We start from the raw sequence: 26,586 nt of genomic DNA on the forward strand, positions 1-26,586 counted from the left end.
CCAGAGCAAGTATGCTGAGCCTCAGTTCCCTCATTTGTAAAACTGGGATGTCTGTAACTATTACACAGGTTGCTAAGACAACTATATAGAAGAGAGAATCCAGGTCCAAGAAAACGCCTGGTACACAGCGTTTGCTCAGTAAGTGTCCCTTTGCCTGCAACGTGGGTTCATACTACACGTGAGGAATGCAGTGCAGGTACCACAGTAGGTGCGGAAAAGAACTGGAGACTGGGCTTAAGGAGCTGTTAATGGAAAGAAGAAAAAAGAATAATCCACATCTTAGAACAGGGCCGGTGAAAGTTCAGCCAGATCAAAAAAGACTTCAAAACACCAGGCTGCCCCGAGATCTTCAGACCAATGCTATTATCAATCACAATGAAAAAAACACAGCTGGGATGTCAGAGGACTTTTTGGATACATTGGAATTGACACAAACACTGACTGATCCACTCAAAATTCCAGACTCAAAACAAAACAAAACAAAAAACAGAAAAAAAACAAGAACCAGAAAGTTGGGAGCTTTTCTAAGTCTTAGGCACAAAGAGAAAGCACCACATAGCCTGTGGTTAAAGGTTTGACTCCAGTCAGGACACAGGTTCGAATCTCAGCTCCGCGTTTTCTTGGACCTGGATTCTCTCTTCTATATAGTTGTCTTAGCAACCTATGTAATAGTTACAGACATCCCTGTTTTACAAATGAGGGAACTGAGGCTCAGCATACCCACCAGCTGTGTGACCCTTGGCTTCTTGGAGGATTCAGTGACATGGCAAGGCATTAAGCCCAGTCCCTGCTCATGTTAAACGCTTCATAAATGGTAAAGTTACTGTTGCTGCAACATACTGAAAGGTCTGAGTCCTGAAACCTGGAGTGATTCTGCAATTCAAGTCAAAATCCAGACTGTAGGAAGGTAGAGAGAAATGATACACGCAGAGAGAGTAATCCTTGGGGGTTGCAGAGTACAAAATGGGTATGGAGCCTGGGTTTCAAGTTTAAGGCCATGGATACTTCAGAGCCCACAGATACCTCTTGTACTTCAGAGTGAGGAACAAAGCACCAGAATGCTTTGTTTTCACTCTCCTGGGACTTGTCCTACAAAATGTACCCCCACTTGCAAGGACCATGCAGAAGGCGGCCAGTTCATGATCTTTACCATTCGTCAAAAGAAAAACGCCCCAAACCCAAAGGCCCAAACTTACTAAGACATTAAATTCAAAACAACACAAGTCGGCACCTCATGTGTCATGGATCTTAATTAAACAGTGTCAAAAAGGCAAATGTGAACTCAGGGTCTGGACCTACTTATTACGAAATAAACTTGATTAAGAACAAATCCCTTTCAAGAAAAGAACCCAGTACATCAAATGCTGTTCTCAATTAGCCCTTTTCCTCTGAACGTCACAAAGTACCAGCAGGTGGGAGATAATTAAAGTCTTAATAAAACTTGTTTTACATGCCTCAGTTGGAACCTTTTTGTTCTGCAAAGCTTCTCCCTCTCCAGCCCCAAGATGTGCCCACAAAGGAAGATATTTTTCAAAAGATCCTATTTCTTGTGACATGTGAGATTTCATGACTTCAGAAAGCTGAAGGTGGAGGAGCTAAATTATGAAAAGGAATGATTTCTCTTTATCCGTATTTATATTCTAGGAGGGAGTGAGTTTGGTTTGGGGATTGCCCTCCCACGTCTATCAGGAATAAAGCCCTTGCTCCCCCATTCGGTAAGATTTATGGAGCAACAAGAAGTCTGCAAGACTGAGACCAGCGGCACCACCCACTTCATGAGTGGGGGCCCTCCATGTGTACAAGCTGCCGGCTTTTACAAAGCTTGTATTCTTCCCTTATAAATCTCTCGTCTTGAGAAGCAGTCACCTCGGAGCTTACCGCTCCCGCCCACAAACCTTTCCATCCCATAAGCCCTTTCCATAAAAGTGCTGCTTCTTGGGCAGTTTTTAATTGCTTAGGTCTTCAACAGAATGTGCTGTGGCCCACCCCACAAGGTTGGCATCTCAAAAGCTAATGGCAGTCGACTGCATATATCAACTCAGGAAGACACCCTAAGTCAAGACAAGAACGACAACGGTCTTCCTTTTCAGAAAAGGAAACCGAGGCAATGAGAAAATAACCGCATTGCTTAAACACAAGGGACCTGAACTCAACACTTGGGCTTTTAGTTCTGACTGGATCCGAGACCACATAAAATTGGAGAATAACCGACGCTAACCCCACCACACGCAACCCGATAATTATAATTTTTGGCATTTTAATTGGACTCAGACCTCAGGGTTTGAATTTAAGAGGGTGCAAGTTAAAGGAATGCATGCAGGGATTGTGACTCGGATGCTGCCTGCAAGCCACAGTTCATTTTCTCCTCAGGACTTTCCAAACCCTCCTAGGTGCCTCTTTTCTGCCACTGCACGGCAGGGCCTCCCAGCATCCAAACACCAAGTTCCTTTCCAGCCCTGGAGCTTCACGACCCCCACCCCACCCCACCAGACACACTACCAGGCCTGCACAAGTATCTGTACCGCCATGATATCTTGTCGGGGCAATGTCTTGTGCACTGCAGAATGTTTGGTTTCCACCCATTAGATGCCAGGAACACCTGCCTAGTTGTGACAATCAAAATGTCTCCAGAAGGGGCCACCAGATGGCTCAGCTGGTTAGAGCACAAGCTCTGAACAACAGGGTTGCCAGTTCGATTCCCACATGGGCCAGTGAGCTGCGCCCTCCACAACTAGATTAAAGACAACGAGCTGCTGCTGAGCTTCCGGAGGGGCAGCCGGATGGCTCAGTTGGTTAGAGCTCAAGCTCTTGACAACAAGGTTGCTGGTTCAACTCCTGCATGGGATGGTGGGCTGTGCCCCCTGCAACTAAAGACGGAAAACGGCAACTGGACTTGGAGTTGAGCTGCGCCCTCTACAACTAGATTGAAGGACAACAACTTGGAGCTGATGGGCCCTGGAGAAACACACTGTTCCCCAATATTCCCCAATAAAATTAAAAAAAAAAAAAAGTAATTGTGGTTTAAAAAAAAAAAAAAATGTCTCCAGAAGCCACAGGATATTTTTAGGGAGGTGAGAGATGTTACTGTACGATACTGTAATGGCAGATACATGCCATCATGCATTTGTCGAAACCCATAGAATGAATGCACAACACAAAGAATGAACCCTAATGTAAACTAGGGACTTTAGTTAATAATAACGTATCAATATGGCTCACCAGTTTTAACAAATGTACACCATTAATGCAAGATGTGAAGACCAAGGGAAACTAGGGGGACAGAAGAGGGTATATGAGAACTGTCTGAACTTTTGCTCAATTTTTCTGTAAACCTAAAACTGCTCTTAAAAATAAAGTTGTTTTTGTTTTTTTAAAGTGTCCAGACATCGTCATATGTCTCTATAGGGCAAAACTGTCCCATCTGAGAACCCCTGCAGTTAGGGCAAGCCAAGTCCCAAGCAACGAAATGCTCGGAGCCTTCTGTTGTGATCACAAAAATACGGTGAATGCTGCTGCTGAGTGCCATCCAATGGAAAGGCAGGGATCTTCAATACAGGAAGCGGTGCCTCGAACCTTAGTAACAGTGTGTGACAAGTTGCAACTTGTTCAGTGCAGTCAGTTGGGTGTGAGCTACGGTTGAGAGAAGGTGTGTTTTAAGTGTGCTGTAAATCATTCTCCATTTTGACAACACTCCGTGTCACACATTGCTTCTGGTACATGGCAATTTCTGTCAAATAAAAGCATTACAGTGTGTCCTCATTCACCTTATTCACCGGATCTGGCACCATGCGTCTTCTGGCTCTTCCTCAAAGTCAAAATGATTCAGGACATTGCAATTAAAGACATGAAAGAGGACTTCCAGAACTGCTTCAGAAAGTGGCAAGAACGATGAGATAAGTGTGCTCGAAGCGAGGGGGAGTATTCTGAGGGGGATTAATGGCAATATGTCTTTTACTGTAATGAATTTTTTTAAACATTCACCATATTTTTTGATCACACCCCGTACTCCTTTCCACTACAATCATAATTGAGACGTGACAATATAAAGTTTAAATCCATTTGGCAGATAGTGGCACACACACACATCTGAAATGCGGGCAAAGACAAGGCCCCCCTTGCAGCCCAGTGTGTCACGCAGAGGTGTCCCTTGAGTCCTGTCTCTCCCTTTTGTCTGTGGCCTGATTTCCTTCCTCTCTCCTCCTTTCCTTTCACTCCCCCTTCCCTGTATATTTCATCCTCTCTGAAAGGAAAAGGAAGAAAAGAGACTCCCCAGAGAAGCAGAAAAATGAGAGATGATAATCCATAAATCAGGAGAAACACTCTTGGGTGTGCTACCATGACAAAGCTAGGCGTGGGACAATCAGATTTAAACACATTCTAAAGTTGCTGAAATAATACTTTCCAGCTCAAAAAGACCGAATCTTTCCCAATCATTAATTGTTCTCCACATTGTCAATTTCTTCCAAGGTTGAACCTTTTGGTAAAAGGGGCCGTAAGAATTGTTCCTACAGCTCCCAGGTGGTTGGGGGGGTTACAGAAGATCGTGTGTGTCTAGCACTTAACCTTGTGCCTGGCACACTAGATGGTGTCAGCTATTATCTCTATTTGCATTTTGACTTCACTTTTCACTAAATCTAAACATTTGTTAAGCTATCCAGTCCCCCTCACTTCTCATCTCATTAACCCTAGCCTAGAAGTTTCTGTGGAATTAACATTTGTTTTTACAGAGAGAGCTGTTCTTGGTAACAGGACCTTCTCATCCAGTTGAAAACTCCCTCAAACCCTCGACTAACAAGGGTTAGTTAGTAACCCTCGACAACCTGTCCAGATCTCTGAGACAATAAAAAGGACCAAGCAGCCCTGACCCCCAAAACTGCCCAAGGCTCAACCACTCACATGTGCCCACTCAACAACTCACCCCATTTCTCAGTGGCTTCATACCACAGAGAATCTTCTCCCTCTCTTTTTTCAAACCAGTCCCCTCTTATGCCTGATTGTCTAAATTACGCCTCTCATAGAAACATGGCTGCAGCAGATAAACCCAGGATCTGTAGTGGAAACTCCAGCACGCCCAACAATAGTGCCACTGTCACACATGCGTGAGCTTTTGTGAAAGCAAGGGATTGGCAACCCAGGGCTGCCGTGCCCAGGAAAATTATTTCCTGTGGGAAAAAGAAAACAACCTTCAGCTCCTAGCAGGTCCCGGGCAAGCCCAAGTCAGGCTCACAGGAGAACCTGACTGCTCAGCCTTGGGGAAAGGGAGGCGGAAGGTAAGGGCTATCCCCATTCTCCACTCTCCCAGTTGGGAAAAGCAGTGGGGAGGGAATCAGTGCTGCAGCACAGGGGAAACAAAGCCACCATGGGCTGCCCGACAGTCACTCAGCGAGATTGGCCCTGTGGCCGAGAGGAAACTTGATTTCTTTCTGAAAGCACCTTCCAGGATCGGATGCATTGGAGCCCATCAGTCAGATGTAGAAAGGCAATCACTTAAATTTAATAAGAGCAGGAAAATGCTGAGCAGTCTCATTGACATCCTGCATGTCCCGTTATTATTGAAAGGAAATGGAGAAATCACAGCCGGCATAGCCTATTAGCTTCATACTGCCCCGGCCCCGGGCCATCAGCAAAGACTTCCTCCGTACAGTGTGCTCCTCAGCTCAGGGTTAAGTGAATTCTTGGTTGAGGATTATTTAAGGATGACTTCCCATGGTGCACCTACAAGTTCTCAGTGTATGGGGCTGGCTGGAGAATATTTAATTCTCAAATAACTACCCACCCCGGCTACCCCTTTCTTCCCTCCGGCTACTCATCTTTGTTCTCACTTCAGCCCCTCTCCCAGGCCTCCCAAGTGGTTCTGCCCCTACCTAGCTCAGGGTGTCTTTGTGGTGGGGGGCTGCCCAACGCATCGTAGGATATTTAGAGCATTCCCCCTAGTTGTGACAAATACTCGTTAGGGGCAATGTTGACCCCCCACCCCCGTTGAGAACCACTGTCCTCGTCCTATGCAGTGTGCAATTTAGGGAACAAATGCCCCTTCATTTTCTACTGCCTGGAACACTTTTGGTCTCATTTTTACTCTCCTAATTCCTACTCTGCTGTCAGGAACCAGTGGGGGTATCATTCTCTCAGGAAAACTAACACTCCCTCCCTCACCCCCAGCCTTCTCCCCACCCCCAAAAGGGCAAGGGTCAGATTCCTCCCCTGTGTGCGCACCCTGCCCATGCTGGCTTTTCTTCTAGCACCTATGTTACGGTATCACAACTGTTTCCTTACTTCCTTTAATCACGCATCGGTCCATCAATTAATCCAACAAATACTGAGGTGCTGGATACAGGAAACATGACCATGAATAAGACACCTGGGTTCCTGCTCGCATGGGCTTGCATTCTAGTGAGAGAAGAGTCGGCAATAAACAATCCTACACAAGAAAATGGCAGATATTAATAAGAGCTATAAAGAAAATATAGCTGGCCTCTCTCCCCACGGAGACTTAGCTCCTTGAGGGCAAAGTGTGCTTTATTCATTATTGTAGCTAGAGGGACTAGCACTGAGCCTTAAAACAAACAAACAAACAAACAACAACAAAAACAAAACTGAGCACTTTCTTGCTTTCTCTGCAGGCATATGCCATTTTCTGTTCTCTGTCGCGGAGATTTGGGTACAGGTGTTCTCTCCCGATAAACAGTAAGCTTCCTGAAGGGAGGATCCTGCCCAATTTATAAATTTTTACAGACAGAAAATCAGAGGGTTTTTGTTAAATTATTTTCCTCAAGCTATAGTTTTTAACACTGAAATTTCAGTAAAGATATAGCCAACATGCTTATGAGGAGAGACAAACATTTTATAGATGGGGAAACTGAGGCTCAGAGACAATGACTTGCCCAAGTCACAAAGCCAGGAAATTGGACCAGGCGTCTGGCTCCCAAACCCAAGCTCTTCCCCCCAACCACCTATCACTGCTTCTTATAGAAACAGACAGGCACAATTCAGGTAGAAATGTCAGGAGGAAATGTCTTTCCTCACAGAAAGCTCTTGGCAAACCGTGGCTAGCATTTAGGATCCTGCCTGGGTGGGAAGGGGGAGGTGGTGAGTTTATTTACAGGCAAAAGGGTTCCACTAGTTCAAGGAGAAGAAAAATGAATGACATTAATTTTTCACATTCTTACCACTGGGACTGGGCCTAAACTTTAGCGCTTTATTAGCAAAGCCAAAAATCACTCAAAAGCTAACGCCTACAAAGAAGAGAGCCAAAAAGTTCTGCCTTTTTTCCTTTTCAAGGAAAAGAAAGGCTTGCAATATTGAAAAGCTCAGGATCGTTCTGCACAGATGTGAAAAATGACCCAATCTGTTGGGCTGGAAACATCTTCTGAGAGGCAAGGTGGTTCCGAGGGACAAGCACGGACTTTAGGAAGACAGAGCTGCGTTCTAATTTGCGGCCTTTGAGCCTCTCCAAAGGTGGGGGTTTGGAAACAGGAGGTGTGCTCCCTGAGTTGGGTGAGATAACAGTACCTGGTGTAGAAGTGGACACTTCCCCAGTGTTTGTGAACGCTTCCCCACTTCCCCAAGGGACAGTCCCCTTTGCGCAGTTTATGCCAGGGAAGAACCTCAGCCAGGGAAACAGGAGACCTGGTTTCGCCTCCCACCTCTGCCCCGGATTCAACGCGGCTCAAGTCCTGAACTGCCCTGGCCTCAGCTTCCTTGCTGGGACCGACCTCAGACACAAGAAGTAGGATGAAAGGACACTGGGTCGTTTAAAACCAGCACGATGTCTGGCAAGTTGCAGGCACCCAATAAATGTTAGCGAAATCTGCATCAACTGGAATTTGTCCTGTAAACACTCATCATGCACGTTCCCCTCAATCTGCTATTTAAACATGGCCTAATGCAGTTCCATCTGTCGGTCAGCTGAACAGCAAGAGCAGTCGGCACTTCTTCCAGCCCTCCATGGTCATCTCCCAGAAATACTCCCGGGTGTTAACTCCAGCTGGTGAGTCAAGACTAAACCTGAAACCAAGGGAAAGTATTACTACTGTCCACCTACCTCTCCCCAGTCGTAGCTATCATTCACTGCTCCCACACATACACAGAACAAATCTCTAACACCTACCCCAGACATAAATCAATGTTATCACTATTCATTCCTAGAAACGGTCAAGGTAACAGAAAAAATACTTTCACTTCCAGTATCACTGTCTGATACCAACCACCTTTACGCAGAGGGCAATAGAATGTCTTTCTGAACCTGGAAGATCCTGGCGAAGCACACCTACACAGAGGTAGGCACACGTAGATTAGGGAGACAACAGTGATGACAAAAGAGGGCCCAAGAAAAGAGGCTTCCCCCCTGGGCTGTCTTACCCTGCCCTGCCCCCCACAAGGGTGAGCAGAGAAGGCTATTTAAAGTCAGGTGTCATTCAGTGGCGATGCCACTGGCTTTCCGGGACTAGTGTTCTTTCCCCCCAAACTGTTGACCAAGAAGTGAGGGAGGGAGTGAAGGGAAGCGATGCAGAGACAAGCACCCCCGTGAGCCTATTCTCTCCAACCGTTTCAACATGTGGTGCTGTGCTGTGACCCAACATCATTCAGCACAAGGAACGATCACCGTACGCGAGCAGCAACAAGAGCAGCTAACAGTCAGCAGGTGCTTACCTCCTCCGTTCTGCCACAAGTTTTACATGCGTGAGCTCATTTAGTACGCATGACAGCTCTTTGTGGCATTATCCCCATTTCCCGGATGCTACGCTAAGGTTCAGAGAGGCTAAGGAACCGACCCGAAGACATCCAACCCATAGGTGGCTTGGCAGGATTTGAACCTAACTCTACAACCAGAGGGCCTGGCATCTGTCTTAATCCCCAGATCAGAATAACTCCCTCCTGGAATAACCCCCGCAGAGCCCCCACCCCACCCTCACACAGATTCTTAATAAAAAGTCATGTTCCTTTGTTTGTGCGGCCGAGTCACTAGTCTTCGGACCAGGAGGAGTTAAGGCCACAGTTGAGGACGCTGAACTCCGAGTTTTCTCAGTTTTGTGGGCTGAAGTCAGACTTGCAGCATTCACTTTAATGTAAATTTTTTTGGAGGTGATTCATGTAGAATTCCTGCCAAGAATTTTAATAATCAGACTGAATGAGACCAAACTCTGTCGGTACATGCCTCACAACATCTGCTGGTTTAACAGTTATCCTGGAAGCCCCGCAAAGCCTGGAGAGGGGCTGGCAGAGCAGGCTGTGTGAGAAAGACACCTGTGGGCCGCCTGCGACTTCTGCCTTCTAGCCAATGAACAACTGGCTCCGCTTTGATAATAGCCCATAGCCACCAGGGAAGAAACGAAGGGACACAACAAATCAGAAAAGACTCATAGAAGAAAAACCTTTCCCCACGGTCTTCTTTCTACTGCAAGCTGAGGGCTATAAAATATTTCTGTGTAATGTGGTGATTTTCATCCTTTTTCCCTGCTCTGACTCAACACACTACCATTAGGAACAGACTCCCCCACATGGTGGTATTTCTTCAACAGTGGGGTGGGGGGGCAGGGGGGGCGGGTGGGGGCACAATCCAAATCTTTACTCCCCTCCCTTCAAAGAATCAGACGCTTTAAGGGTGGGGACTTGCATAGTTTGGCACAGCCCCGGGAGAATCTGTCTCCCATCTTCCTCTCCTCCTCTCTCCTGGTCACACACAAGCACATACATACACGGGTGTGCCACACACACACTCATCCTCTCACACCCATAGTACAGTGCCAATGGCTCAAGCCTTTCCTGGAAGGTGGTGTCATTAAAACCACAGAAATTATGTTGCAATTATAAAATCATTTATCAGCTTCATAAAGAAGTCTTCAAAACAGAAAGGGACGTTTAGGTCACTCGTGCCCCACTTTCCCCCCAAATGGGGGCATTGTTATATGCCAGAATGGCAGGAAAATATAAAGGCGTAGCAATTGTGCTAGTATAGGCGTAGTATAGCACACCATGAAAAATGGTCCTAGCCGTTGCTATCCAATAGAAATATAATGCAAGCCACATATATAATTTTAAATTTCCTAACAGTCATGTGAAAAGGGTACAAAGAGACAGATGAACTTAATCTTACTACTTTTTAAACTCAATATATTCCAAATACGATCATTTCAACATAGAATCAATGTAAACAATTATAAATAGGGAGTTGTACATTCTTTTTTTTATACTTAGTCACTGAAATCCAGTCTGTATTTTAAACGCAGCACATGTTGATTTGGACTAGCTGTGTTTCAAACGCTCCAGCGCCACACGAAGCTGGTGCCTACCACATGAACTGCACAGCGCGAGGGACTGGTACAGTACAACTGAGGAAGGTTCAGCTTCTGGGTCACGTCCGAGTTGTGCATTTCTAAGTGACTGGCCTGTACACAATGCATACATACAATGTTGTAAAGGATTTTTTTTAAAGAAAAAAAAAAACGTAGGTTCATGCCGGCCATTTACTACTCAATGGCTCTGGGCAAGTAATTTTAACCTTCTTGAGCTTCAGCTTCATCGAATGTAAATGGAGATGAAAAAAAATGCCACTACAACTTCCGGTGCAGGGCTGTGGTGAGGACCGGAGGCCACAATGCATATGAAAGGGTTCTGTACCATGGGATGCAAATGTTAATTCTTGTTACAACAGCTCCTGTAAGAGAACAGATCATTCCTGCAAATCAACAGCATCCTTCTCTTTAGTGGATAAACATTTTGTACACAGCTGTCCTTCCTTCCCGGGGGCATCTAAACAGTAAGAAATGCATATCCAAGGCGGCTGGTTAGCTCAGTTGGGTAGAGCATGGTGCTCTTAACAAGATGACCAGTTCGATCCCGCAGGGGCCACTGTGAGCTGCGCCCTCCACAGCTACGGAGACTGAAATTACTACTTGACTGGGAGCTGATGGGTCCTGGAAAAACACACTTGAAAAAAAAAAGAAAAGAAATGCATGTCCATAAGCACCTAATACTGTTAGCATACCAGAAGCTATAAACCTACTTTACAAAAAAGAATCAAACTCTTTTAATACTCGTTATCCCATCCTAATTTCCAAGTGATATTTAAACTATTTTGTGGAATAGATATTTTGTTAAAATGAAGACCTTGCTTTCAAAACAAGAGGACATCACTGATCAGCAAATTCCAGAGGGAACTAGCTAGCTTTGCCTCCAAGAGAATCAGGCAATTCAAAAAACTTGTTCTGAACTAGTGAACAAAGATAAAGGACATTTACCTCCTCACCCCATCCTCCCACCCACCCCATCTCGTTCCCTTTCCTCCAGCCTTCTGACTCTGAAAGAGTTTTCACAAATTATCTGTGTATTTGGGTGGTTAGAAACAATCAGTATTTTAAGACTGAGGCGAGAGCTGATGTCTAAATATTTCTTGATGGCTGAACGAAAGACCTGCGAGAGGCCCCGCCCCACCCAACCTGTTAGATAACGAAGACAAAACTGCAAGCCTTGAGTAGTGAGTAAGTAGTAATTATTTTGCGAAGAGCGACTTGTATAAAGAGACACCAGAGAACGCTTTCATGTTCAAGAATTAATGGCAGGCAGAGAACAAGAGAACAAATCCTTGTTTCCAAAGGCCGCCTGACATACTTGGCATTAGCACCCTTCCCTGAAGACACAGAACCCTAACTAACCCTGGCGGCGGTCATGGCGACCACCGATGACAGCACCTTTGCTTTACAGCTGACCCACAAGTGCATCGGGTCTGTGGCATCCAGATTATACCTACGACCAGCCTTTCCCAAAGTGTGTCCCGCACAATGTTTCCAGGCATTTCACGAAGAGAAAGGAGGAAGAGGCGGGAGTTTCCACGGCCAAATGAGTGTTGGGAAATCTTGGGTCCACAACAAAGTTCGCCAGGTTCTCCCACTGCTCAGAGACTTTCATATGGTGGTGCCCTGGGGAGACGGGAATGTGACCATGGATTGAACCTTTTTTGGGATATCAGATCTGGAGTATTCTCAAGTTGATATAATAGGCTTGTCGGCAGACCCTTCCGTGTTCATAAATGGTCACAAATTATACTGGGAGACAGAAGAAAATGTAAGTAGGTTCTCTCCTGAATCTAGATGAATATCTACTTTGTTTTTATACTTGTTGAGCTGCACATCGAAAATGAACCTCAACAGGGCTAGACTCAGCTCCGTCTGATGTAACAGGCCCAGTAGCAGCTTGGCCCATTTACCTGCAGTTTCTCTGTTCTACCTTCCAGGCTCCCCCCAAGCCTCCCTCCCTAGAGAAACCTGTGGCATCTAATCAAAGGCAGTCCTGCTTTGTACCTAAAGGTATCAATACAATAGGTGTCAACATCCTGAAACAAAATATCATCATAATAACTTTTACTGTCTTAACACGTTGCATACGGATCACGAGAATCTTCGTTTTTTCTGAACAGAGGGGGGTATGAGGGATTTAAACCCCGCCGTATGCAACGTGTTAACTGAGTGGTCCACAGAGCTTGCTCAGAGTAGGAATGCAACCACAAAGGAAGAATGGTTTTAATTCTGACCCCTGATTTTTCTCCTCTGGAGCCCAATTTGGCCGTTTCAAAAACCTACGTTCCACCTCTCTGGACAGAAGCCATTATTATGGTTAAATCTGAATAGTGGATGGCAGAGGTTCCCCAACAAGGCCGAGGACCCTTGGAAAGGGCCTCGGGGTCATTACAAAGGTCCTTCCATTCACATGACCACCACAAAGCGCCTGCAGACCCAAAACTCAAAAGTATGACAGGGATCACACGAGGGAGTCCATAAAACCTTTTGACGTTAAAAAGAAATCCTCGGGCCGGCCCGGTGGCTCAGGCAGTTAGAGCTCCATGCTCCTAATTCTGAAGGCTGCCGGTTCGATTCCTACATGGGCCAGTGGGCTCTCAACCACAAGGTTGCCAGTTCGATTCCTCGACTGCCGCAAGGGATGGTGGGCTGTGCCCCCTGCAACTAGCAATGGCAACTGGACCTGGAGCTGAGCTGCGCCCTCCACAAGTAAGACTGAAAGGACAACAACTTGAAGCTGAATGGCACCCTCCACAACTAAGATTGAAAGGACAACTTGACTTGGAAAAAATAAATAAATAAAAATTAATTAATTAATTAATTTTAAAAAAGAGATCCTCATGTTTTAAAGAACTGGAAACCAAGACTAGCACTTTTAGTAAATATACCCCCTGCCAGTAATCTGTCCATTAGCAAAACAACAAATCTCGATATCTTCTTTTAAGTTACAGATTAATTAAATGATTAGAAAATATACTTTGGCTTTGTTTCTCAGCATAAATCTCGTAAGATGTGGCAAAATTTGACATTACAAATGCTCATAAACCCAAACATTATACAACTGTCCTCCCTGGGAGATATTGGTGTGCTTTAGAATCAAGTCTCAATAAAACATTTTAACAGCCCTGCATTGATTGGATAAACAATAAAGCCACCCAAACTATGATGACCTTTGACTATTCACAAAAGACAGCATTTCTTTATTTCTGCTGAAGTTCTGCAAGGGCTGAAAAATGGAGGTTTTATAAACTTGTGTTCCAAAGGAAACAAATCTAAAAGAACTACTGTGAGTGATGTTATCTTATAAACTAATGGGAAATGGTGTACAATAAATATCTTAAGAAATGTTGTTAAGCCAGTGAGATCTCCTTTAATACCTATTGCTATCTACTATGAATATTTTTTTTAAATCATCATGAAATACTCCTAACATAAAGGCAATTTATTTGCCAGGAGAAAAATCTTAAAAGTCATTTCAACCATTCATAGTGAAGAGTTCACGAAGACCTACAAGAGCAATTGCTTTTTAAGCAATTGTTTTTTCTACTAAAAGTTCTATCCAGTTCTAGGTTGAAGCAACACGTCACACCTTTTAAATCAAACAATCAATGTCTTAAATTCTAATCTTTGTAACTCGCATAGAGAGATGATAAAATGTTTTCCAAATGCTGTGGGAATTTTTTTTTAAAGCTCCCAATGCATAATACCGTCTGTTGTTTTTTTTTTTTTTTTTTGCTTTTTAAAGAATTTCTCATCAGTTCCAAGTTAGAGTTCAATTGCAACAAATACTCAGAACTGATGACTTTAAAAAAACAAAAAACATACTTTCTATATATACAGCATTATTGCTTCGATGAACGAATGCCAACAAATGTGGTCAGTATTGTTTCCAGATTCTTCCAGCAATTGTATGCGCTGTACAGTCAGCCCAATCCCGTCTGTCCTTGATTACTTAATTTTCAGTCATTTGCAAACTCAAAAGTGCAAAAATAGAGGCATTTGAGCCACTTTATTCGGCAGTAGAACAAGGAATGTGGGCACAACCCACAGACTTTCTCACACAGGTCTTCTCAATATAAAATACACTGTGGAAGGTATTGCCTCCCTGCATAAAAATTCCCTCCCAGATGAAGATGCCTTTGGGAGGATGGTTTCCATTGTGGTGGGGGGAGAATATGAACCTTAAGAAAAATTCTTTCTTGTTACAGCTTATCTTTTTTTTTTTTTTTTTTTTTAAGTATCCTTTGCTGATTAACTCCATTCTGTCTATTCTCTCAAAGGACTCCAAGTTCCCACAATACATATGTATTCAATTTTATTGCTTTGCACTTGATATATGGCTTTATAACTGTTCAAGGCATTTTTGGTGAACATTATGTTTCTGTCTCTCAAACCATACTCTAAGCTTCTTAACAATAAAAACCATGCCCTGCCTCCACCCTGGGATTTTCTTCTTTACCATGACTGCATTAGGCCTATAAATTAATTTTGATGAAATGACATCTTTACAATAGTCCACATTTCCAGCTAGCAAGTCTGTTTCTCCATTAATGCAAGTCTTTTTTTTTCTTTAATGTCTAACCAAGTTTTATAGTTTTCTCTAACTATAAAAACAAAATATGCACATGGTAAAAAAAAAAAAAAAAAAAAAAACTTCAAATGAGTGTCTCTCTCTCTCTCTCTCTCTCTCCCCCCACCCCAGATTTTAGTCTTACCCTTAGAGGTAACCCAGCCCCCCACCCAGCAGTTTCTTATGTAGCTTCCATAAGATGCTCATGAATGTGCATATTTATATAAGTATAAATATCATCTCTCCCCACCCACTTGCTTTTAAAATTCTGGGCCAGCTATCAATTTATTACCTCTCAGCTGCGAAAGGAAAAATATTTAAAGGGAACAGATCCATTTTCACAGATCAGGCAATTAAAGGATGAATTTGGAGCTGAGAGATAATAAGCTGATACTGGGCGCAGAAGCTAAATATAAGCACACTACACGAAGCACAAATTACAAATCTTTTCAATAGCTGATGGATATACCATAATTTATCTAACCTATCTTTCCCTCATAGTCACGTACAGTTTCACATTTTAATTGCAAATATTGCTATAATGAATATCTCTGTAAAGACAGCTTTATTTTTGTAAATTCTGTTAGATAAATTCCTAGAAATTGGTAGGTCAAAGATTACATACATTTTAATTTTGAGTGACACTTCCAAAGAAACTGCACCCATCAGCACTCCCTCTATCCATGTGTGAGTGTGTTTCTCCACACGCTTGCCAACATTGTATGTTCTCAGATGTTCTTTTTGCTTTTCTAATAGTGACATATCACATTTTATCAACTGTACTTCTGTCATTATAAACAGAACCAGGCATCTTTTCATGTTTATAAACATACGTATACTCCTTTCTCTGTTTAAATTCTTTACTCAATTTGATTTTAAGAGCTCTTTATGCATTAAGGGAAAAAAAATGGCCCTTTATTCTGTTGTATGCGTCGGAAATATCTTTTTCCAGACTATGGTTTGGACCACATAAAAGTTTTCTATCAGAGTCATCTCTTTTATATTCACCAACAAAACCGAGCTTAATTTTCTGAACACGAATATACGCATATATGTTAACTTCCTTTCAAGAGAGGGGAAGTCAGACAGAAAAATTAACAACCAGTCATCAAAAATCCTTCCCCTGAATTTGGGAGAATTTGAAAGAGCAAATAGTTGTTAAGCAAACCACTGCCAGTACCCGATGACACAATTCATCGAAATGTCATCTGCAGATCCTTGGAAAGGCACATTTTCTCCTTTTGTTTGAAAACTCCACATGCTTGTCAGTTTCCCAGAGTTCAGCAACCCCCTTTGCCTCTAGTAAAAGATGCTTTGGCTTCGCTGTTTCAAAACAGAAGTGATTACAGATGCAGATTTTGGCCCTTGCCCTGCCACAGCAGAGACTCTTCAACACAACACCCAGGGTCTTTGCCAGTTCAAATAGGCAAAGAAAAGAGAATTGGGCAGTTTCCCGGAGAGACTATGGCCCAACACAGACCAAAAGGGGGAAGAAAATGATAACCAGGCAGGTTCTCCAACTACCTACTACGTCCCCAGGCAAAGAACAAATGACAGATATTCTCACAGATAACTCTTTCTCTCCTGGCACCTTCTTTGTCTTATCCCTCCCGGTAAAAGAACAGAAAAATGAAGTAGGAAAAAAAAAAAAAACATTAAAAAATGATTTTTCTCTTCACCACCACTGGCATAAGGTCACTTACATTATGGCAAGGTCATTAACTCTAACTAAAAAGGTGTGCCTTCACCAAATTCAGGGAAGATTTAAACTGTATTCTATTGCATTTCACTGCATTCTAATTATACCTGGTATCTGAACACGACACCAAACTAACGTCTGTGTACGTGCAATAGCTAAAAAATAACCATCTATGTGCCACCACAATGATAAGTAAAGATTCTCTGTAGGGGGTTTTATTTAACAAACCCCATACAAATGTTTGTTTCTTTCTTGAGTACCTGCCACAGGTCTGGATCTGCGGAGACAGACTCCTTCCCTTCCAGAAGGATACAGTCTAATGAGCGGCTGAAACACGTGAAAGTAACCTGCTTTAGGTCTCTTCAGGGAAGAAGGCGCCAAGTGCTAAGGAAAAACACAGGAAGCACAATCAATCAGAATGGAAATCAGGGGGGAAAAAACACAGATAGGCCGTGTGTAGACTATTCCAAAGAGAAGCTTGGAAATAAAAAGGAGAGTGATGGGACAAGAACTTAGAGAAGAGTTCATTAAGAGAGAAGGAAGATTTTTTTGAGGAGGCAGGTAAACAATGAGACAGTAGAGGAAAGCTTGAAAATAAATACAGAGGTTTGCAATTGATAGAGCAAGCCAGATTCCCAGAGGAGACAGGAATATATACAAGTCAACAAATATTTACTAAACGCTACCTTGAGCCAGCATTGGACTAGATGCCGACAAAAGATGATTAACAGACACTTGCTTCTAACCTTGGAGGAGCTCACAGTCCACTAAGTAAGGTAATGAACTCAACATGCAAGTTAACAGAGAGTCTTATGATACGGGAAGGACAAAGTACTGTTAAGTACATGGGAGGCATACCCGAGCCATGTTTGGGAAATCAGGATTTCCTGGAGGAACGGATAAGTTCCTGGAATCAAGGCCAGAGGTAGAGGAAAGAAAGGAAATAGAACGAAAAAAATACTAAAGGGGTTGGGGATGGCAGAAAGGAACATGTATTGGAAAAAGAGGACTTTATAGTTGAGAATAAGTGGGCTGATGAGTAGAACCCTCAGAGTACAGAAAAAGTAAAACTGTGGACGACATCTACAAATTGTTTCTAAGAAAGGGATAAAAGTGAGAATTAATTAGTACATAGCTTAACGCTCACCAGCTTTGGTGCAGGAACAAACACAGCATATAACAAGGATGCCCTGGGGCTGGAAACTTGGCAATGACACAAAAGCAGACCCAACAACGCAAGGGTGACGGTTCTGAGACCAGGAAGTGCAACACTAAAATGGGTGACTACATACAGGGGGCAGAGCGGGAACCTCTAGGGTGTCTCCACCAGGTCTTTTCCCCTCCTTCCTAGAGTTTGGGTCTCAAAGCAATCAGTCCTCTGTTTTTATTTCTATGCTCAGTTCTAAACCACATTTTGAAAGGGTGCTTCTTAAAAGGCAAAGATTGGGAGAAAAATACTGAAGCTCTTAAGAGCTCCTGTCTAGCTGCCAAAGCATTGTTTTAGTCAAATGTCAAATGAAAAGGGAGAAACAGAATGATGATTTTATTTGAATTGCTTCCAATGAAAAGTAACCTCCAGCGAAACACTGGGGCCACTTTGCTGGAAATCCTGGCATGTCGACAACAGCCATGGAAGGGGAAAATTGCATCTTCCAGAAGCATAGTATCAAATAGGAAAAACCACAAGGAGTGATGGGCTTTCAGGTTCCTGTGGTCAGGATCCATTTTACTCTTTCCTTCTTCATCCTGCTGAAAATGAAATTATTTTCAACACAGTTTTCCCTGACAGGGGGCTTTTGGAAATGATTAAAGGTCAAATCCCTTGTTTTAAGTAAAATTAATACATTAAATTCCAAATTTACTGACCTAAATGTCAGGAATGAAAACAAACATAAATATATTCCAAAGCGTTCAGGATCTAGTTAAGCGATGGTCCCTCCTGGTGAGATGTGAAATTGCACCCCAGCTGGATTAGCTACTGTAAATATCCAAGGAATCAAAGTTCTAAGTGATCAGGGATCCCAGGGATACCCGTAGCGCAGAGGTCAGTGTCCGGGCAAATAGGGGAATGAAAAGAAGAAAAGATGGGGCAGTGATCTTGGAGTGGTGAAACTACCACGAAGTATTGAGAGCCTAACGTTATACTCGTAAGTTATGCTCCTAACAGCCTTCTAGGTTAATCACCATCTTAATCTCTTCCTTAGGATCGATCTCTCTCTCTGTCTCTCTCTGTCTCTCTCTGTCTCTCTCTGTCTCTGTCTCTGTCTCTCTCTCTCTCTCTCAGTGTTTCGCTCCAATTTCATTGACTTATAACTAACAAAACTGTATATAATTTAAGGGGTACCCTGTGATGATTGTGAAACGATTAACTCAAGCTAATTAACAATCCATCACGTCACACAGCTACCATTTGTTGTGTGCATGCGGTGAGGCCACTTAAGATCTACTCTTGTAGTAAATTTCAAATATACAATCCAGCATTGTTAACCATAGTCACCATGCTGTATATATTAGATTCCTTCCTTAGAAATGTTCTAACCAAGTTGAAGGCGGATATTTTCAGGAGGTCTGTCTCTTCGTGCATTAATCACGTTTATGAGACACTCACTATGTGACCTGTTTCCTTTCCACACGTTGGAGTTACAAGTCAAATAGACTTTCACCTCCGATGAGAGTGCTTATTCTTCTGTGAACAAAGGGATGAAGTGATCTGTGTCTGGGACGCTTTCACTCATGAACTGAAAGCCAAGCCCCAGGTGCCACCCTGTCACTTGTGGCAACTGTCCCAGATCCTCCTTGTTCCTTTTCAATCTGCTCCCACTCTCTGATCACGCTGCCACCTCTTTTCTGACCCTTTTCTTCATGCCCCCTTTTTGATGTCCCGTCCACTCCTTGAACTTAGCGCTGGAGCCTATGGCACCCTGCCTTGGCACTCAGCCCTCCCTCAAGGACTTGGCTCAGACCCTCGGCACCATCTCAGCCAATTCAGACGACCCACCCCAAGCGGGCGCTCCTACCCGATGCAACCTCCTGAGGTGAACCCCAGCTTCCAGCTCTAGAAGAGGCACGCACACAGCACATCACGGGAGCAGTGGGGACGAGCAGCTAACGTTTTGCAGAGGGGGTGATGGCTAAACCGAGTCTCAGAGGAAGAGCAGAGTGGGGACGGGTGGGAAGAGCATTCCAAACAAGGGGGATGGCATGGAAGCGAAGAAAACGAATGTGTGTTGTAATCAGTTTTGTGGACGAGAACCCCTAGTTCATAATAATAAAACGTTGACTGAGCTCCTACTTTACGGGAGGCACATGGCCCGGTACAAGGCACGTCGTAACAGAAACTCATTAAGGACTTGTGGAATAAATGAAACACCAGCTTCGTTTCATTTGAAAAGCAAAGTGGTGTGTCTAAATCAGAAAATAACTTAGAACATTATCCTCGTAGAAGTACCAAAAACAGAAACAAAATCCCCAGAAAATTCAGTATCACTTCTCCCAAGATAACAGAGCTCTTTCCCTCTGTAATCACAGGATGACAAATGAGGCTGTGCGAGGCCTGGTCCTTTGTGCCAGAAACAGAGCCACAGAACCCTGGGCCCAAAGGGATCTGGTCTTGATTAAGGTTATTTTCCTTTGTAACATTCAGTGTGGAGGGAAAATGAAGGAGGATCTAAAAGGAAGCTGGAGGCTCCCAAGCAAGATGCACTAGGGAGTTTTGTCACAGCATTTTATTAACTTTGTGAACTGGACCCTGGGAGCACGTAATCCCCATCTTCATTCTGGCTACTGTGTCGACAATGCACTTCAGTTCTAATCACCTTCTGTCTTAGTTTCAAGACTGAAAAAGGGTTTGGTTGAACCCTTGGTGAATTTAAGGACTCAGATAACAAAATCAGTTAAATCATGTCTGCACAGCTTCTCTCCTTGTTAAAAATGGTTCTGGGGGGGTGACTATTCCACTCAAACCACCTTTGTTCCAGGGGTCTGTCAACGGAGTGTGAGAATTCCTTAATTCTGAGATGCTATTGAATGCGAGCATTGTAATAACGATGAAAAAGCTCTATAATCTCAGCGTGATTGGAAGTTAACGCAGCCAGTTTTGTGAAGACTAAGTCAGATCCCTTTCTATATACCTACTTTTATTGGGGGTTAGAGTCTGTGTCCCCTCCGGCCTCACTCATTGAAATCCCAGCATCCATCTCGTTTGGCCCTCAAATGGGAGAGAGCACGGCATCAATCAGCATTTATGAGGTAGTACATAGCTCTGAGGCAAGAAACAAGTGGGAAAATAATGTTGCAAAGGAATCCAGAAAATTCACCTAGATGCAAAGCAGTCCTGATAGAAAACACCTGGAAATACCTTCCATTCAATCTTGGCAGACCACACTGGTGGGTGAGCTCATCTGGCTATACCTCCCTCTGCTCATCCTGCAAATTGATACTCACTAACCTCCAGGACGTGGAAAAAAATGTACCTCCGTCTCTCTCGGCCTCAACTCCCTGCTGGCATCCTAGGTGCCTTCATCATCTGTCTAGGTTGCCCACCCAGTTCCATAACCTCCTCCATGCTAAGGACCGTCGCCTACAACTCACGTTAGCATGGCGTCATCCTGAATCTTTAACACCCCCAAATTCAAAACTGAAATCTTCGAAATCCTGCTTCCTGCCCTTTCATCTCTCCCCGCCAGCTACCTCTTTGGCCTCGGGGAATCTGGCAACATCTTACGATTGCTCAGATTTAACCTAAGAAGCCAAGAAGCCTATACAGCTATCTTCTCATACCTAAGAACACCGAGGCCCCACTAGAACCTGACCGCACCACTCAGCAGTGCCCTTAGCCTTGGTCTTGGTGCCTGCCTAGCCTTGGCACAGTCTACGAACCCAATTTCTCCAGCATCCGCAGCCCCAGTGTCCAGCTCCCTCCCCAAGTGACCAGCCCTGGCCAGCTCCCTCCAGATCTGCAGCGCCCCCACCCCAGGCTCTCCACCCATATCCGGATTTACTTACTGTCCAGCCTACACCTCAGGGTCAGTCTCATCAATTAGACTCTCACTGGCAGCACATACTACATTCTCAATTAGCTCTTGATTTACTAATCTACTCTCTAGCTCCTTGCCTTCCAAGGCATCTAGAAGATTCCACCGCCCAGGAATCCTTTCAGTGATTGTCTTTCAGCTCCCTGGCTAGTACCCACAGCAGTTGTTTCAAAAGTTTACCAGGTCTTCTACCCCATAACCATTCACTCTCAACAATCTTGTCTCATCCTCACCAAGGAAACAGGGCATCCAGTAAGGACTCTTCCAGCCCCTCCTCCCTCTTTTTCCCTCCTCATCTCCTTCCCGCAATTTCAGAAATTGGTTCCCCACCTCCCACCACCAACTCTTCCACCTGTGCACTTGCTGTTATTCTAAACCGGCCCCTTAAATGCGAGGCGACCTTTAAAAATGACTTAACCTCTTGGTGACTCCGTTTTCTCAGCTATAAAATACAGAGAAGAGCATCTATCTTCACAGATTTGTAGTGAAGCCCGAGGGGGACCACATGTACAAAGCACCTAGAATAGTGACTGGCATGAACACAAGGGTATTGTCTTTTACTGCTCACTTTCCTTCTCGTCAACCTACAGTCAGCTCTTTACCACCCCAAAAAGTAGCTGCTTATCCTCAAGCAACCACTCCTTTCTCTTACTCAGCACCAAGCTTCTGGACTCTCCACCACATCCCTGCTTACTCCCTGGCTCCCTGCAGGAGGGCTTCTGCCCTTGCAATGGTACAGAATCTGCTCCCACTGGTGACTTCTAATGGCAAATCCATTACCTCGTTTTCAGTCCACTCTGCCCTCTGAAACCACTGCCCTCCGTCTCTTCCTTGAAACTCTTCCCTTGCCTCTCCTGGCTCTTCTGCTTCTGTGATTGTCCACGTTGGTCTCTTACACCAGCCCCTCTAAATGCCGGGGCTGCTGGTTCCACCCAGGGCTTTCTCCTCCTCCCATAAGATAAACTCATCTCCTCCCACGGCTTGGACAAAGCCGGGTATGCTAATGATTCCTCACTCATTCCTCACCCAGCCTCTCTTCCGTGTTCCATCCGCCTGCTGTCACCACCTACTTATCCCAAGGGAACCTCAAACTCAACATGTCCACTTTCCCCAAACTTCTCCTTCCTCTGAATTTCTTCAACCCTCGGCTCCCCGCTTCAAACCCTTGCCCAGTGTGCTGGGCAAAGGGCATAATTCTAGTAAATAAGTGGCCATCTGTGTCCCTATGGGGAAAGAGAAACGGGTTAACCTTGTATTTATGGACATGGATTCCAAGGGTAAGAATTGTTCATCGGAAATGGGATAGGGCCACCAATAAAAATCAAAGGGGTACATTCCAAAAGCAAGCACTTAACAAAAGACCTAGGTAGATCAAGTGTGGGGCTAAAAGCAAGCGAGATGTGAGAAAGTGAGAAAAGGTGCAGACGGAGCCCATTCTCAGCTCTTACGAGGTGCTGCACGTGATTTCCAACAGCCCGAGCTGGGTTCCTGAGCTACGCTCATCTCCTCCCTCTTTCCTCTCACGTCAGCTCTGACGGCCACTCAGTTCCCAAGTTCCTCTAGATTTCCCTGGCTCTACCTTCCTTGCTGCCACTATCCCACCAGGTCAGGACTTCTGTTTCGCACCTTACGAGCCACAACTGCCTACTAACTGCCCCCTGCCTGGAGCCCCTCTCTCCTCGTCAACCTTCCTAAACTAACTGGGATCCTACCGTTTCTCTGCTTTAAAACTCTCAATGGCTCCTGCCTGCCACTAGGAACGGGTCTCAGTGCTTTGGGCCTTTCCGATCTAGCCCCGACCCACCTTTCCAGTTTCCATCGGCATCACTACAGCTACGACAAATGACTAGTCCTCTGTGTTGCCCTGGAACATGCCATGCTCTGACCCCGTTGCCCCCAACACATATGTCTTCCGTCTGGAACACTCCTCCAGCTGCCATCATGTCTCCTTAACATGCAGTGGCAAACGTCTCATCAGCAGAGCTTCCTCCTCAGACAGAGGGCTATTCCTTTCTCCATTATTAGTCTGCCTTCGATTTCTTTATCCTCTGTCTTCCCTACTCACAGGGCCCTTCCTTAGTCATCTAATTTATGTCCCCAGGGGGTGCTATTACAGTGTCTAGCATAGAAGAATAAGGAAAATAGCCATTAAGGGAGTGTGAAACCCTTTACCTGCACCATCTCATTTAACCCTCAGAAGAACTAGGTAGGCACGAGTTACCTCCAGTTAGCAGGTGTTAAGTGAGGCTGGCCAGCAGCTCAACGACAAGCTGACTTGACATTGTGAATGGTGATGGCTATTCAGCCTTGAAGAGACCCTCAATAAGGCCAAGGTCACTATGGTGACAAAGCCTGCTGGTCCTTCCCACATACAAAACAAACCTGTGAGATACCCTGGCAACTCCTTCCCCAGAGACTCCCTGCCTCCTGTATGGAGTGTGCTTAATACATCCCCACCCTTTGCTACTTTCTCCCAGAAATCAGATGTCTTCATCTTTGGAGGCCTCTGTCTTACCTGATGATGGCAAAGCTAGCTATTGTTTCATAGACTGGTTAAGGCTGAGCACTTCACTCACAAAATCTCTCCTCAGCATTTCACCAATTAAAAGCTCATTTGGATGCAATGGATACTCTCAGAGGAAAACATGAAAGACCAAAACTAACTTGAGAAGTAAAATACTTGACTATAACAATAATCATGGACTATCTATACATTATTATCAAATTACCACCTGCCCAAAAAGACCCTGGGCTTGGATGGTTCACAGGCAATTTTTCAAACTCTAAGGAACAGAAAATTATGCTATTTATTCTAGAGCCCAGAAAAAGGATTGTGGGTGATCACCACCGTCACTTTTTTCTTTCTTCTTTTCTGTGTTTTTCTGAAATCCACATAGAGCACGTATTACTTTAATAATTAGAAACACTATATCTATCTGACTTACAGAGAATTTTAATAAGAAAACATTTAGGGATTTGTACAGTTTTCTCTAAAGAAGTAAATGAGCTTTTATGTATAAAATGAGTAAAAATTGGAAAATGAAATGTCCAATGAGGTGCTCATGTCTTTACTTTTTGACTGCAGACCTGAAACGGGCCAGGCAGTGTTAGGTACTGGGAATAAAACGGTGAGCTAAACACACACAGTATCCATCCTCACTAACTTTATACTCTTATGGGGAGACAGACACCAAGCACTCCCCAAAACATGGATGTTACAAACTCTGACGAGTGGTATGATATAATTATATAGGTTACAATGAGAATACATACAGGCCTTATCTGGGCGTCAGGAATGACGAACATCATGCAACTGTTAAAACTAATGATGTATTGATGAATATTTGATGACATAGGAGGATACCGATGATACAATGAAACTACAAAGCAGTATGCATGATTTAGTCCCCCTTTCTGTATAAAGATTACATTCACACAGAAAAAGGGCCGGACGGACATACGAACAGCAAAATGAAGAATGTTAGCAGTAGGGAGATTTAGGATTCCTGTTTTCTTGGGCTTCCCTGTATTTTCCAAATTTTCTAAAAGATCTTCCATTATTAATACTTGTCTAATATTCTTTGTGAAAGCCTCATTCAATTTTTTAAATTCTTTTTTATCGTGGTAAAATAGCCACATCGTAAAAACTGCAACGATTTTTAAACATACAATCCTGTGGCATTAAGTATTTCATTTAAATTATGCTGCAACTATCACCACCCACCTCCAGAACTTTTTCATCTTCCCAAACTGAAAGTCTGTACCCACTAAACACGAATGCACCATGCCCCCTCCCCCCAGCTTCTGGCAACCACTAAGCCTCATTTGGTTTTAAAATGCCAACATTCAAAGATCAAGCCTCCTTCACACTTTAAGTGTAAATTACCTTCATCTGCCAAACTCCCATCACTAGAAAAGACTACCCAAGTAAGGCAGGCAGATGCTAGAGTTTTACAGAGCTGGGAGACAGGTCTAGGTGGCAATTTGAGACAGTCAGAGGATAGGAGGTGTGGCAGTGGGAGGAGATTCTAAAACAGACGGAAAGGCAAAGGAACTGCTTGCTTTGAAGTCTGGCCCAGGGCCCTGGGAGTAGCCAGTGTACTCAGGTGCGAGGACTAAGCAACCATAAACCTCTGCTTCTTTCAGTTCAACACCGATTGACTCAGGCTGCTAAGAGGTGCACAGAAGGAAGGATGGTAGGAAAAGATAGAGAAATTAGAACGTCAAAGAATGAGACCTCCCGGGAACCAAATGCAGGAATTTCCTTCACTATAGTCTTGACAGCTGGCCATGTGGCACCTGCCTGGACACATCCAAGGACAGGGGTGCAACAGAGCCCTGACATTCCAGAGAAGAGCAACCAGACAGCTTCATAAATCCCCAAACCCATAAATACAGAAAGGGTTGTAGAAGCTTCTGGCTTTCTCTTGATTTTTTTTTTAAATGTCTCACCTCCCACTGCAAGTTAACCCTCTTTTCAACCTTCTTCAAAACTCTCTACCACCACAAAACATTCTGCCCTGGCTCAAGCAACTGCTAAAATTTTCATGAACTTCCTACTTTCCCTACGAAGTATATGGTGGACTTATTCCCAGCACAGCAAAATTCATCATCTAGTCTTTAATTTATCCTTTCTTTTTTTGTTTTTTGGCTAAGACCTATCCCTTTTTTGGACATCTTGCTTTTTCTTTCCTAACATCATTAATACTAGCAGCTGATTTTCTTTCCAAGAGAGACTTTTTTTTTTTTTTTTCACAAAACAAGTTTTAATTAGGTAAAAGTTAAAACCAAACTACAATTCAAATCTGTGTCTCAGCAAAACGACAAATTACTACCTGTCAGGAACCTTTGGGATGGCTTAAAGCCCTCAAAAAACCAGGACAGTGTTAAATCTGCATATTCTAAGTGGCTTTCCCTCCCCCCCTCCCTCTTTATTAATGGCAGCATCCCAAGTGTTCTTGGGAACGTGGTTCTAGGTGATGAAAAGGCCTG

General features: G+C 44.0%; 1 protein-coding gene and 1 long non-coding RNA gene across 3 annotated transcripts in view; both read right to left on the reverse strand.

Annotated features, from left to right (window-relative positions):
* The window catches only part of NXN (nucleoredoxin), a 142,365-nt gene that overhangs the window by 73,601 nt on the left and 42,178 nt on the right, over positions 1-26,586 (reverse strand). The window lies entirely within an intron of this gene.
* LOC141568989 (uncharacterized) lies at positions 16,699-23,288 on the reverse strand. Its single transcript, XR_012492342.2, has 3 exons — positions 22,375-23,288; positions 20,696-20,822; positions 16,699-18,310 (listed from the first exon to the last, which is right to left on the reverse strand). It is a non-coding gene; the product is annotated as an uncharacterized LOC141568989 (long non-coding RNA).

The sequence above is a fragment of the Rhinolophus sinicus genome, chromosome 12 (genome assembly GCF_057876585.1).
Source record: "Rhinolophus sinicus isolate RSI-liver-muscle chromosome 12, RSI-T2T, whole genome shotgun sequence".
Classification (NCBI taxonomy): domain Eukaryota; kingdom Metazoa; phylum Chordata; class Mammalia; order Chiroptera; family Rhinolophidae; genus Rhinolophus; species Rhinolophus sinicus.